The 14,103-nt window shown below is 39.4% G+C and overlaps 9 non-coding genes across 9 annotated transcripts; all 9 read right to left on the bottom strand.

Moving 5' to 3' along the window:
- Window positions 1-153: 153 nt before the first annotated feature.
- trnai-aau (transfer RNA isoleucine (anticodon AAU)) lies at window positions 154-227 on the bottom strand. The gene has a single exon. It is a non-coding gene; the product is annotated as a tRNA-Ile (tRNA).
- Window positions 228-1,255: 1,028 nt separating this feature from the next.
- Window positions 1,256-1,329, bottom strand: trnai-aau (transfer RNA isoleucine (anticodon AAU)). The gene has a single exon. It is a non-coding gene; the product is annotated as a tRNA-Ile (tRNA).
- A 622-nt stretch (window positions 1,330-1,951) lies between these two features.
- On the bottom strand, window positions 1,952-2,024 carry trnar-ucg (transfer RNA arginine (anticodon UCG)). Its single transcript has one exon. It is a non-coding gene; the product is annotated as a tRNA-Arg (tRNA).
- A 564-nt stretch (window positions 2,025-2,588) lies between these two features.
- trnai-aau (transfer RNA isoleucine (anticodon AAU)) lies at window positions 2,589-2,662 on the bottom strand. The gene has a single exon. It is a non-coding gene; the product is annotated as a tRNA-Ile (tRNA).
- A 595-nt stretch (window positions 2,663-3,257) lies between these two features.
- On the bottom strand, window positions 3,258-3,330 carry trnar-ucg (transfer RNA arginine (anticodon UCG)). Its single transcript has one exon. It is a non-coding gene; the product is annotated as a tRNA-Arg (tRNA).
- Window positions 3,331-4,098: 768 nt separating this feature from the next.
- Window positions 4,099-4,172, bottom strand: trnai-aau (transfer RNA isoleucine (anticodon AAU)). The gene has a single exon. It is a non-coding gene; the product is annotated as a tRNA-Ile (tRNA).
- Window positions 4,173-5,227: 1,055 nt separating this feature from the next.
- trnai-aau (transfer RNA isoleucine (anticodon AAU)) lies at window positions 5,228-5,301 on the bottom strand. Its single transcript has one exon. It is a non-coding gene; the product is annotated as a tRNA-Ile (tRNA).
- Window positions 5,302-5,923: 622 nt separating this feature from the next.
- On the bottom strand, window positions 5,924-5,996 carry trnar-ucg (transfer RNA arginine (anticodon UCG)). Its single transcript has one exon. It is a non-coding gene; the product is annotated as a tRNA-Arg (tRNA).
- Window positions 5,997-6,764: 768 nt separating this feature from the next.
- Window positions 6,765-6,838, bottom strand: trnai-aau (transfer RNA isoleucine (anticodon AAU)). The gene has a single exon. It is a non-coding gene; the product is annotated as a tRNA-Ile (tRNA).
- Window positions 6,839-14,103: the final 7,265 nt, after the last annotated feature.

Genomic DNA, 14,103 nt, shown 5'->3' with positions numbered 1-14,103 from the left:
GGAACTGCATAATTCTCTAGATTGCCCTACCAAACAAGAAATCAATCCATTTCAGAGGGTGAGGAAAACAGGTCTCAGTTGAAGGTAAGGGTTCAAATGGGATTCTTTGTTTCCTCCTTGGAGAATTAGAATTGGTGTCTTTTTCAAAGTAAATGGCCAGTATGGGGATTGAACCCATGACCTTGGCGTTATTAGCACCACGCTCTAACCATCTGAGCTAACCGGCCTCTGTTGGATTGTTTTCCCAACAAAATTTGTAGGAGAACTTAACCCAGCCAGCGTGAACAATTTATACACTTGAGGTTCTTTCCTTCAATAGAACTAACCTGCCAACCACAAAGGGACTCAAATCCTCAATCTTCTGATCTGAAGTCAGACAACATGTCCATTAGGCCACGTGGTCACTGTAACTGGATATTCACACTCTTTCCTCTTGATTTTTTTCTAGAGAGAGTTGACAAGAATCCAACAAATTATACACTCAAGGAAAGTTATTGAGTGAATTGTTTACTCTTTACACTGGATTAAGTGATGTTATCTTTCAGTCTTTGGGGATTTCACCAAGATGACCCCATACTTGACAGTGAAGATTCTCAGTATTTTTTGTGCTTTCTCTCTTCTATGGAATCTAACACAGTATATGTATCATTCAGTAATTGGGGGATTGAGCCCATCACCATGGCTTTATTAGCACCATGCTCTAACCATAGCTAACCGGACTGCCTTGACTATACTCATAACAAACTTTGCCAGAGAACTTAATCCAGCTAGAGTGGACAATTTATACACTTGGGGTTCTTACCGTCAACAAAGCTAACGTGTCAACCATGAAGGGACTCGAACCCTCAATCTTCTGATTTGAAGTCAGACGCCTTGTCCATTAGGCCACGTGGTCCCTGTAACTGCATAATTCTCTAGATTGCTCTACCAAACAAGAAATCAATACATTTCAGAGGGTGAGGAAAACAGGTCTCAGTTGAAGGTAAGGGTTCAAATGGGATTCTTGGTTTCCTCCTTGGAGAATTAGAATTGGTGTCTTTTTCAAAGTAAATGGCCAGTATGGGGATTGAACCCATTTCCTCCATTAGGCCACGTGGTCCCTGGAACTGCATAATTCTCTAGATTGCCCTACCAAACAAGAAATCAATCCATTTCAGAGGGTGAGGAAAACAGGTCTCAGTTGAAGGTAAGGGTTCAAATGGGATTCTTTGTTTCCTCCTTGGAGAATTAGAATTGGTGTCTTTTTCAAAGTAAATGGCCAGTATGGGGATTGAACCCATGACCTTGGCGTTATTAAAACCACGCTCTAACCATCTGAGCTAACCGGCCTCTGTTGGACTGTTTTCCCAACAAAATTTGTAGGAGAACTTAATCCAGCCAGCGTGAACAATTTATACACTTGAGGTTCTTTCCTTCAATAGAACTAACCTGCCAACCACAAAGGGACTCAAATCCTCAATCTTCTGATCTGAAGTCAGACAACATGTCCATTAGGCCACGTGGTCACTGTAACTGGATATTCACACTCTTTCCTCTTGATTTTTTTCTAGAGAGAGTTGACAAGAATCCAAGAAGGAAAGCAATTCTTTTCGTCAGGAGCGGTTATGAATCAAGGAAAGTTATTGAGTGAATTGTTTACTCTTTACACTGGATTAAGTGATGTTATCTTTCAGTCTTTGGGGATTTCAACAAGATGACCTGCATACTTGACAGTGAAGATTCTCAGTATTTTTTGTGTTTTCTCTCTTCTATGGAATCTAACACAGTATATGTATCATTCAGTAATTGGGGTATTGAACCCATCACCATGGCTTTATTAGCACCATGCTCTAACCATAGCTAACTGGCCTGCCTTGACTATACTCATAACAAACTTCGTCAGAGAACTTAATCCAGCTAGAGTGGACAATTTATACACTTGGGGTTTTTACCGTCAACAAAGCTAATGTGTCAACCACGAAGGGACTCGAACCCTCAATCTTCTGATTCGAAGTCAGACACATTGTCCATTAGGCCACGTGGTCCCTGTAACTGCATAATTCTTTAGATTGCCCTACCAAACAAGAAATCAATACATTTAAGAGGGTGAGGAAAACAGGTCTCAGTTGAAGGTAAGGGTTCAAATGGGATTCTTTGTTTCCTCCTTGGAGAATTAGAATTGGTGTCTTTTTCAAAGTAAATGGCCAGTATGGGGATTGAACCCATTTCCTCCATTAGGCCACGTGGTCCCTGTAACTGCATAATTCTCTAGATTGCTCTACCAAACAAGAAATCAATACATTTCAGAGGGTGAGGAAAACAGGTCTCAGTTGAAGGTAAGGGTTCAAATGGGATTCTTGGTTTCCTCCTTGGAGAATTAGAATTGGTGTCTTTTTCAAAGTAAATGGCCAGTATGGGGATTGAACCCATTTCCTCCATTAGGCCACGTGGTCCCTGGAACTGCATAATTCTCTAGATTGCCCTACCAAACAAGAAATCAATCCATTTCAGAGGGTGAGGAAAACAGGTCTCAGTTGAAGGTAAGGGTTCAAATGGGATTCTTTGTTTCCTCCTTGGAGAATTAGAATTGGTGTCTTTTTCAAAGTAAATGGCCAGTATGGGGATTGAACCCATGACCTTGGCGTTATTAGCACCACGCTCTAACCATCTGAGCTAACCGGCCTCTGTTGGATTGTTTTCCCAACAAAATTTGTAGGAGAACTTAACCCAGCCAGCGTGAACAATTTATACACTTGAGGTTCTTTCCTTCAATAGAACTAACCTGCCAACCACAAAGGGACTCAAATCCTCAATCTTCTGATCTGAAGTCAGACAACATGTCCATTAGGCCACGTGGTCACTGTAACTGGATATTCACACTCTTTCCTCTTGATTTTTTTCTAGAGAGAGTTGACAAGAATCCAACAAATTATACACTCAAGGAAAGTTATTGAGTGAATTGTTTACTCTTTACACTGGATTAAGTGATGTTATCTTTCAGTCTTTGGGGATTTCACCAAGATGACCCCATACTTGACAGTGAAGATTCTCAGTATTTTTTGTGCTTTCTCTCTTCTATGGAATCTAACACAGTATATGTATCATTCAGTAATTGGGGGATTGAGCCCATCACCATGGCTTTATTAGCACCATGCTCTAACCATAGCTAACCGGACTGCCTTGACTATACTCATAACAAACTTTGCCAGAGAACTTAATCCAGCTAGAGTGGACAATTTATACACTTGGGGTTCTTACCGTCAACAAAGCTAACTTGTCAACCACGAAGGGACTCGAACCCTCAATCTTCTGATTCGAAGTCAGACGCCTTGTCCATTAGGCCACGTGGTCCCTGTAACTGCATAATTCTCTAGATTGCTCTACCAAACAAGAAATCAATACATTTCAGAGGGTGAGGAAAACAGGTCTCAGTTGAAGGTAAGGGTTCAAATGGGATTCTTGGTTTCCTCCTTGGAGAATTAGAATTGGTGTCTTTTTCAAAGTAAATGGCCAGTATGGGGATTGAACCCATTTCCTCCATTAGGCCACGTGGTCCCTGGAACTGCATAATTCTCTAGATTGCTCTACCAAACAAGAAATCAATACATTTCAGAGGGTGAGGAAAACAGGTCTCAGTTGAAGGTAAGGGTTCAAATGGGATTCTTGGTTTCCTCCTTGGAGAATTAGAATTGGTGTCTTTTTCAAAGTAAATGGCCAGTATGGGGATTGAACCCATTTCCTCCATTAGGCCACGTGGTCCCTGGAACTGCATAATTCTCTAGATTGCCCTACCAAACTAGAAATCAATACATTTCAGAGGGTGAGGAAAACAGGTCTCAGTTGAAGGTAAGGGTTCAAATGGGATTCTTGGTTTCCTCCTTGGAGAATTAGAATTGGTGTCTTTTTCAAAGTAAATGGCCAGTATGGGGATTGAACCCATTTCCTCCATTAGGCCACGTGGTCCCTGTAACTGCATAATTCTCTAGATTGCCCTACCAAACAAGAAATCAATACATTTCAGAGGGTGAGGAAAACAGGTCTCAGTTGAAGGTAAGGGTTCAAATGGGATTCTTTGTTTCCTCCTTGGAGAATTAGAATTGGTGTCTTTTTCAAAGTAAATGGCCAGTATGGGGATTGAACCCATGACCTTGGCGTTATTAGCACCACGCTCTAACCATCTGAGCTAACCGGCCTCTGTTGGACTGTTTTCCCAACAAAATTTGTAGGAGAACTTAACCCAGCCAGCGTGAACAATTTATACACTTGAGGTTCTTTCCTTCAATAGAACTAACCTGCCAACCACAAAGGGACTCAAATCCTCAATCTTCTGATCTGAAGTCAGACAACATGTCCATTAGGCCACGTGGTCACTGTAACTGGATATTCACACTCTTTCCTCTTGATTTTTTTCTAGAGAGAGTTGACAAGAATCCAACAAGGAAAGCAATTCTTTTCTTCAGGAGCGGTTATGAATCAAGGAAAGTTATTGAGTGAATTGTTTACTCTTTACACTGGATTAAGTGATGTTATCTTTCAGTCTTTGGGGATTTCACCAAGATGACCCCCATACTTGACAGTGAAGATTCTCAGTATTTTTTGTGCTTTCTCTCTTCTATGGAATCTAACACAGTATATGTATCATTCAGTAATTGGGGGATTGAGCCCATCACCATGGCTTTATTAGCACCATGCTCTAACCATAGCTAACCGGCCTGCCTTGACTATACTCATAACAAACTTTGCCAAAGAACTTAATCCAGCTAGAGTGGACAATTTATACACTTGGGGTTCTTACCGTCAACAAAGCTAACGTGTCAACCATGAAGGGACTCGAACCCTCAATCTTCTGATTTGAAGTCAGACGCCTTGTCCATTAGGCCACGTGGTCCCTGTAACTGCATAATTCTCTAGATTGCTCTACCAAAGAAGAAATCAATACATTTCAGAGGGTGAGGAAAACAGGTCTCAGTTGAAGGTAAGGGTTCAAATGGGATTCTTGGTTTCCTCCTTGGAGAATTAGAATTGGTGTCTTTTTCAAAGTAAATGGCCAGTATGGGGATTGAACCCATTTCCTCCATTAGGCCACGTGGTCCCTGGAACTGCATAATTCTCTAGATTGCCCTACCAAACAAGAAATCAATCCATTTCAGAGGGTGAGGAAAACAGGTCTCAGTTGAAGGTAAGGGTTCAAATGGGATTCTTTGTTTCCTCCTTGGAGAATTAGAATTGGTGTCTTTTTCAAAGTAAATGGCCAGTATGGGGATTGAACCCATGACCTTGGCGTTATTAGCACCACGCTTTAACCATCTGAGCTAACCGGCCTCTGTTGGACTGTTTTCCCAACAAAATTTGTAGGAGAACTTAATCCAGCCAGCGTGAACAATTTATACACTTGAGGTTCTTTCCTTCAATAGAACTAACCTGCCAACCACAAAGGGACTCAAATCCTCAATCTTCTGATCTGAAGTCAGACAACATGTCCATTAGGCCATGTGGTCACTGTAACTGGATATTCACACTCTTTCCTCTTGATTTTTTTCTAGAGAGAGTTGACAAGAATCCAACAAGGAAAGCAATTCTTTTCGTCAGGAGCGGTTATGAATCAAGGAAAGTTATTGAGTGAATTGTTTACTCTTTACACTGGATTAAGTGATGTTATCTTTCAGTCTTTGGGGATTTCACCAAGATGACCTGCATACTTGACAGTGAAGATTCTCAGTATTTTTTGTGCTTTCTCTCTTCTATGGAATCTAACACAGTATATGTATCATTCAGTAATTGGGGGATTGAGCCCATCACCATGGCTTTATTAGCACCATGCTCTAACCATAGCTAACCGGCCTGCCTTGACTATACTCATAACAAACTTTGCCAGAGAACTTAATCCAGCTAGAGTGGACAATTTATACACTTGGGGTTCTTACCGTCAACAAAGCTAACGTGTCAACCACGAAGGGACTCGAACCCTCAATCTTCTGATTCGAAGTCAGACGCCTTGTCCATTAGGCCACGTGGTCCCTGTAACTGCATAATTCTCTAGATTGCTCTACCAAACAAGAAATCAATACATTTCAGAGGGTGAGGAAAACAGGTCTCAGTTGAAGGTAAGGGTTCAAATGGGATTCTTGGTTTCCTCCTTGGAGAATTAGAATTGGTGTCTTTTTCAAAGTAAATGGCCAGTATGGGGATTGAACCCATTTCCTCCATTAGGCCACGTGGTCCATGTAACTGCATAATTCTCTAGATTGCCCTACCAAACTAGAAATCAATACATTTCAGAGGGTGAGGAAAACAGGTCTCAGTTGAAGGTAAGGGTTCAAATGGGATTCTTGGTTTCCTCCTTGGAGAATTAGAATTGGTGTCTTTTTCAAAGTAAATGGCCAGTATGGGGATTGAACCCATTTCCTCCATTAGGCCACGTGGTCCCTGGAACTGCATAATTCTCTAGATTGCCCTACCAAACAAGAAATCAATCCATTTCAGAGGGTGAGGAAAACAGGTCTCAGTTGAAGGTAAGGGTTCAAATGGGATTCTTTGTTTCCTCCTTGGAGAATTAGAATTGGTGTCTTTTTCAAAGTAAATGGCCAGTATGGGGATTGAACCCATTTCCTCCATTAGGCCACGTGGTCCATGTAACTGCATAATTCTCTAGATTGCCCTACCAAACAAGAAATCAATACATTTCAGAGGGTGAGGAAAACAGGTCTCAGTTGAAGGTAAGGGTTCAAATGGGATTCTTGGTTTCCTCCTTGGAGAATTAGAATTGGTGTCTTTTTCAAAGTAAATGGCCAGTATGGGGATTGAACCCATGACCTTGGCGTTATTAGCACCACGCTCTAACCATCTGAGCTAACCGGCCTCTGTTGGACTGTTTTCCCAACAAAATTTGTAGGAGAACTTAACCCAGCCAGCGTGAACAATTTATACACTTGAGGTTCTTTCCTTCAATAGAACTAACCTGCCAACCACAAAGGGACTCAAATCCTCAATCTTCTGATCTGAAGTCAGACAACATGTCCATTAGGCCACGTGGTCACTGTAACTGGATATTCACACTCTTTCCTCTTGATTTTTTTCTAGAGAGAGTTGACAAGAATCCAACAAGGAAAGCAATTCTTTTCTTCAGGAGCGGTTATGAATCAAGGAAAGTTATTGAGTGAATTGTTTACTCTTTACACTGGATTAAGTGATGTTATCTTTCAGTCTTTGGGGATTTCACCAAGATGACCCCCATACTTGACAGTGAAGATTCTCAGTATTTTTTGTGCTTTCTCTCTTCTATGGAATCTAACACAGTATATGTATCATTCAGTAATTGGGGGATTGAGCCCATCACCATGGCTTTATTAGCACCATGCTCTAACCATAGCTAACCGGCCTGCCTTGACTATACTCATAACAAACTTTGCCAGAGAACTTAATCCAGCTAGAGTGGACAATTTATACACTTGGGGTTCTTTCCTTCAATAAAACTAACGTGCCAACCACAAAGGGACTCAAATCCTCAATCTTCTGATCTGAAGTCATACGCCTTGTCCATTAGGCCACGTGGTCACTGTAACTGGATATTCACACTCTTTCCTCTTGATTGTTTTCTAGAAAGAGTTGACAAGAATCCAACAAGGAAAGGAATTCTTTTCTTCAGGAGCGGTTATGAATCAAGGGAAGTTATTGAGTGACTTGTTTACTTCTTTGTCTGGATTAAGTGATGTTATCTTTCAGTCTTTGGGGATTTCACCAAAATGTCCGCAAAGTTGACGTTCAAGATTCTCAGTATTTTCTTTCTTTCTCTCTTCTAAGGAATCTCTTACAGTAGATCAAGGTGAACAATGTATACACTTGACTTGTGGTTCTTACCTTCATAAAGCTCCAATAAAGATTTTAAATTAGAGGCCTTGCCAAGTCCATTATTCCACATGGTTATGATAATTTAGATCATCGTTTTTTTTCCTCCAGATTGTTTTCTCGAAAGTTTGGACATAATTCCAGAAGTGATAGGAATATGAAGTCGGATCAGAATCAGAATCAGCTATATTGGTTACTTTTCACCTGTATTCTTCCCACTCTACAGATGCAGGCTTTGATTCATACAGGACTGCCAGAATGTCAAACTCTGCTCTGATTAGCTTATTCAAAAGTCGTGTGTATAAATTGCTTATTTAACTTTGTGATGGTAATTTGACAATGCCTTTCTTATATCAAAACATTGCTTTGATAAAAAACAATTTCTTGAAGCAGTACAGTGTTTCTAAACATTTTTCTCACTCATTCTCTCCTGTGCAGGAACTTCCAACCACAAGGGGGCATGTGCTCACTGTGAAAATTATTGAAAAGAAGAAATCCAAGGTCATTGTTATTCATCATTGAAAACCATGTATGAATTAGTCTAAAGCAACCTGTGGTATGTATTTGTTCCAGTTGAAGAAGAACAGAATGACTTAAATAAAAATACAGTGACTGTGGTGATACTTTAGTGACATACAGTGAAGTGCTTGTTTCAAATTAGGAAAATATATGTATATATATATATATATATATATATACACATCTATATGACAGATTTGGATTTACAGTCTGAGTCTGTCCCATACGCTGGAATGGCAAGGCAACAAGCTTCAAACCTGGTGTATTTCCCTTCATGAAACACCCAAGATAAAATGGATCAAAATGTATTAGGGTTTAATGCTTAGAAGCTGTTTAAAATTAATTCAGACACTTAATTATAAGTAGGTCATGGAGTTAAAGACATAATGCTTATTGCAAGATAAAGGTTAAAAACCAACGTTCAAAAAGTGCACTAATAATTGTTTTCATACTTTCTTTACTTTCATTTTATACTGCTTCATTCTGTACCACAAACACACACAGGTGAATGTTTTTAGACCACCTCATTGAAATGCAAGGACCTGCAGAGCTATAATGCCAGGAAAAATATGCGTGTGTTGCATTTTAATTTTTAATCTCTGTAAATTATTCATGTTGGTTTATAGCCATTGGTATCTGTATATAATTACTGTATTGTGAAGTAAAGACATGTTACTGCATTTATTTAAATTGTGTTTTATAGTAGAATAACCCCCTCCACCTCCACCACCACCACCACCACCCCAAAAAAACTTGTTGATCATTTTTACAAATTTGGTGAAGCAATTTATTCCATAATGAGATGTTCTGATATCATTTTTTTCCAAACCTGAAATTTATAGGACCTTATGATGTCATAATTGCTGTAACATCAGATCTAATACACAGGTCTGATTTGGTGAGTATAGCTGTGAGTGCATTCTTGTTGAAATGATGGTTCTATAATACTTTTACTAGATTTCATTAATGGTCAACAATTTAATTGTGTCTCATTGGATGCTATAGTGAAGCAGATAAAAAAGACTCTAAAAAAAGGTTCCTGGCCACTGTGACATAACCCATTGAATTAAGGGATGCACCTCAGATCTCAAAGTAGGCATTTGGGCCATCGCCAGCTTGTATCTTCAGGAGCCAGAATAGGATGAGAGGGTGGTGCTTCAGAGCAGTGAGGGGTTGACAAACACTTGATTATCAGAGTTATATTATTATTCCAGGGTAAATTAATTCACTGACTTAATAGAGTAAACGTGTTGAGTAAACAAGCCATGAAAGTGGAACCTGGACACTAAGGCTACTAATTAACTGCATTGTCAGAAATTTAATTTCATAACTAAATGAAAAATGTATTAACAGGCAACTACAGTCTGTGGGTTAAAGTCATTACTCCCCTGATCAGCCATTCAGGTAGTTACAGAGGTGTTATAGTAGGGAGATGGTAGTAGTGTGTAACGACAAAGTCAGGAGAGCGAAACTGTGCTGTTTGGATGCATGCCAGAGTGTGTATGTGAAGCTCCCACTGTGTGCTTACACACTATGCCTCTCACACTTCTGCAATTCCGTAACACATGAAACCACACACTGGGACTACAATATTACGCTGTTACGGACGCAAACAAAGGCAAAATGACAGCAGAACTTTGATTCAGCACTGCTGCAGAATTATAATCTGTAAGCAGCTGGCTACATTGGATATTCATTGTTGAGAATTGCTTTGACATTTGCAATTTTTTGGCTACTTATAGGCTAAATTAGCCTCCTTTCAGACTGCATTCGTGATACAAAATAAGTTTGTATTCATGCAATGATGTTCTGTCTTTTTTGGCATAAATGTTTAGCTCATGCATGTGCTGATGATAAATTGCTTGTACAGATTTGCACATTTAGTTTACCTTCTCTCACCCCTAGTGCCAGTGCCATCAATTGTTGATGATCGTGAAAAATAGTTATAGGTAACCACCTCTAGAAACACATTTGAAACACAAGTATTTTAGGAGTATTATTGGCAATTCTCTAAATATGAATATATTCAAACACCAATCTCCAAGAGAATCATCACACAAACAATACTTTTTTTTGTCTGAAACAACACAAAGAGGAGCTGGAGGCCTGATGACCTTCAATAATAATTAATACTATCAAGTAGTTTACCTCATGTTTACATTGTACCTACTTTTGTTTTTTGACAGTGCACCTTGATGGCAAACTGTTGTTATATTGATTAAACCTGAAAAAGTTAAAGAGATATTACTACATCAACAACAAAAGTACTAAATGATACTTATACTTAAAGTATTTTATAAACATCAAGTGATTCTTACAGTTTTTTCTTATTCTTTTCTTTTCTTGTCTTCTTTTGAAGCGCTGAAGAGACCCTGCCTCTTTATGTAAGTCCACTCTTTTACCAGCGACCTAGATGTATGTTGGTGCTCTTACACTTTAAGTGGTGTTTATATGGAGCACTTGTGTGTGGATGCATTACTGTAAACCGAGCCGAGTCCGCCGTCTGATTTACTCTGCTTTAATCCAAACCATCCAGTCTGACTCAGAAGGACTATTTACTCGGACTGTGAACTTGTAACCATGGTAATATGGGAGTCATAAGCGTATGTTTTTGTTGGGGAAGGGGGATGCTGAAAAGACGAGAACAAAAATAAGAAGGGTTTTTTTCTTGCATGTATACAAGTGAGTGTGTGTGTGTGTGTGTGTGTGTGTGTGTGTGTGTGTGTGCGTGCGTGTGTGCGTGCCTGCGTGCCTGTGTGTGTGTGTGTGTGTGTGTGTGTGTGTGTGTGTGTGTGTGCGTGCATATTCAATGGTACCTGTGCTCTGTCTCAATCTGTCAGCCATCTTGACATTGAGATCTATCTTGCAGTAGTGGGCAGGAGAGAGAGAACCCAAAAGAGAGGTAAGTAATTAAACCTCTTGCTGGATTGTTGTGTGTGGTTATGCGTTTGTGTGTGTTTGCGTGTGTGTGTGCATGTATGTGTCCCAATATTCTTGTGCAAAATTCCATTTCGAGTTGCTGTACAATGACTATTGGTCCAATTTGTATTCATGAGTGTTGTTTTCTATGTTTGTGTGTTCTTACACGTTAAATTCTTAACAGGTGTGTCGACATCTGTACACAAAATAGTGTGTATATACAAGTGTGTATGCCTGCACTTGTGTGTGACACTTTTATTGCCAGTGGATGGAGGCAATATCTCATCTATAAGGCCAGACGTGGTTGACAAAATGGCGTCTTAATTTCCTTCAGGGAGCAGTGACTCTCTCCATCAACTTCATATCAGCACTAAACTCAATCACCCAGCAGGCCGAGCGACAGGCCCAGGCCACGCTTCACATTTCCATTAGGCTAATGTTTATTTACAGCTACAAACCACAAGCAGCCTTTAGGTTATTGAGCACAGATCCCGCCTCATCCCGTTTGACAATAATGAAGTCAGGAGTGGGTTACACTGAGGAGCCGAGCAGGTTTTGCTGAAGGCCATGTCAAGAGTCTGAGAGCTGGAATTTGTTTTGGTTTCATTAAGGACTTCGACAAGACACTCCAGGCTCTAGATTTAGATCGGGCCTGCAGTGAAGACCTTAAATAAATAGTTAATCTAAAAATGCAGGTTTTTCTAAAATGAATCTATTTGATGTTTGAATCCAATTTGTTTGTGGAAAACTAAAATCGTGTGAGAGGTGGTAAGATATAATCAAATATTGCACTTTTAAAGAAGACCTTTACTGCAATTAAACCAGGCCACTTCACGGTTTTTGTTTTTTTTCAATTCAAGATTCCCATTTCTGTTTTTTTAATAAACTACTTTTGTCAGGGACAGACACACAAACTGAATGTATTAGTTTCCCTTTTTCCATTTTCTTTTTCCTCTTGTCTGTTAGGCCGGTACAGTTAAGCTAGTGACAGTAATACACAGAGACAAAAAGCTGAAAGAGAATCTCTTATTATCAACAGCCCCAAATGTTTTAAAAACTAGACGTGTCCTTTGGATGCTAACAGAAACTAGGATGCTGTGTCATGTGAACCACTTATCCAGGTTTCTGAACATTTCGTGTCAGTACAGAACATGATGCCAGAGATGCTGAGAAATCTGAAAACGAATGGAGATGATCACAAACCTAGATAATGGAAGGATCATGTATACATTAATATGAACAACCAAATGAGACCAAAACCAGGCTTGTGAATGGTTTTCATCAACCGGTAATGGTGGATTTGGATGGATGATTGTGTATGACTCACATGCTTAAAAGATGGGGGGTGCAGTAAACTTAACTTACTTAGTTACTGTTAACTTTTGCATGATCCTTGGGTCAGTCCCTTCAGTGACGATGGGTCTTTATTAGGGATGAAATGGGTGAACTGTCACAGATTTGGATGTCACAATTCGATGCATGCAGTCATGAGATGTGGAGAAAACGGTAGTCACACATGTTAGTATGTATCCACACCCATATCAAGGTGGCTCGCAACTCTTTGCTAATCGCTATTAAACAATGAAGAAGAAGAAGAAGCAAGCACAAGAAAAGAGTGTTAGCAAGACGAGAAGAGTGACCAAGCGAGAAGATCAGCCTGCATCTTTAAACCATTTTTGTGGGGAAATTTCAGGTTCACATTGTGATGTCATTGGAAACCCTTGGAAGTTGAACGAATAAAGAGAGGCTTTAAGGGTTTTAATTATCTGTTAATTCTATCTATGCATTTTTTAAATCATTGTTCGTGACTCTGTTTGTAGTTTTGTATTTTACATTGTACTTATTTACATATTCAGTTCAGAAGTTGTCATTCATTTCTGTGTTGCTTTTCATTTTGCATCGTTTTCTTTTTTGTTTATGTGTAATGTACTGTACTTAAGGCTGTGCCAACAATCACAGGTTGTTCTAACCAACACAAGATGGAACCAACTGTAACTTTCACTACTGTCAGTAAAAAAAAAAAAAATGCATCCTGGACTTTTTGTAGCTTTTTTCTTGTTGAACCGTACTCGTACTGAAGAGGTGTAACCAAACTACAAACTTTTTTTGTCATGGTTATTCTTCCTGTTGTTTCCTTAAAATAATTTTAAATTTCAACGTACTTTACATCTAGACATTTCGTGGGATTCATAATAAGAAAAGTGAGCTTAAGCTTGCACAACGCTTTTCTAGTCTTCTTAGTCCTCAAAGAGCTTTTACAGCAGGTCACACATACCCATTCATGCACCCTGATGGCAGAGGCTGCTATGTAAAGTATCTATCAGTATTACAGTGACTAATTCCATTTATACACTGCTGATGAAGCAACTTTGGGTTACGTGTCTTGCCCAAGGACACATCAACATGTGGCTGCAGGAGCTATAGCTACCAAACCGAATAGGGAGAATCGACACTGATAGCCATAAGATTGATAGTATGTCAACATAATTTTCACCTCTGGTAGACATAGGGTGCACGAATAATCCTCTAACATGCTGATAACTTTTGTTTTGAACATGTCGCAACTGTTTTGTTAGCATTGTGGTACATAATGTATGCATGGTATACAGAGCCTTTAGTCTACATACATACATCATTAATGCATCCCAGAGAAACAGAAAACATGGTAATAACTGGCTGCATTTTTAACACTATATACCTAACAAACATTTAAACAAATAATGAGATCAAATAGAATCCAGAGAAAAATCGGTTTGAGTACCAAAACACCTTTATGGATTGTAGCCGCGTTTTTGACTTTATCCAATACAGTTGTGTAAACAGAACTAAAGATTTTGGATA

The sequence above is a fragment of the Labrus mixtus genome, chromosome 6 (genome assembly GCF_963584025.1).
Source record: "Labrus mixtus chromosome 6, fLabMix1.1, whole genome shotgun sequence".
Lineage (NCBI taxonomy): Eukaryota > Metazoa > Chordata > Actinopteri > Labriformes > Labridae > Labrus > Labrus mixtus.
The sequence above is the reverse complement of the archived record's forward strand: the minus strand, read 5'-3'. Positions and strand labels throughout refer to the sequence as shown.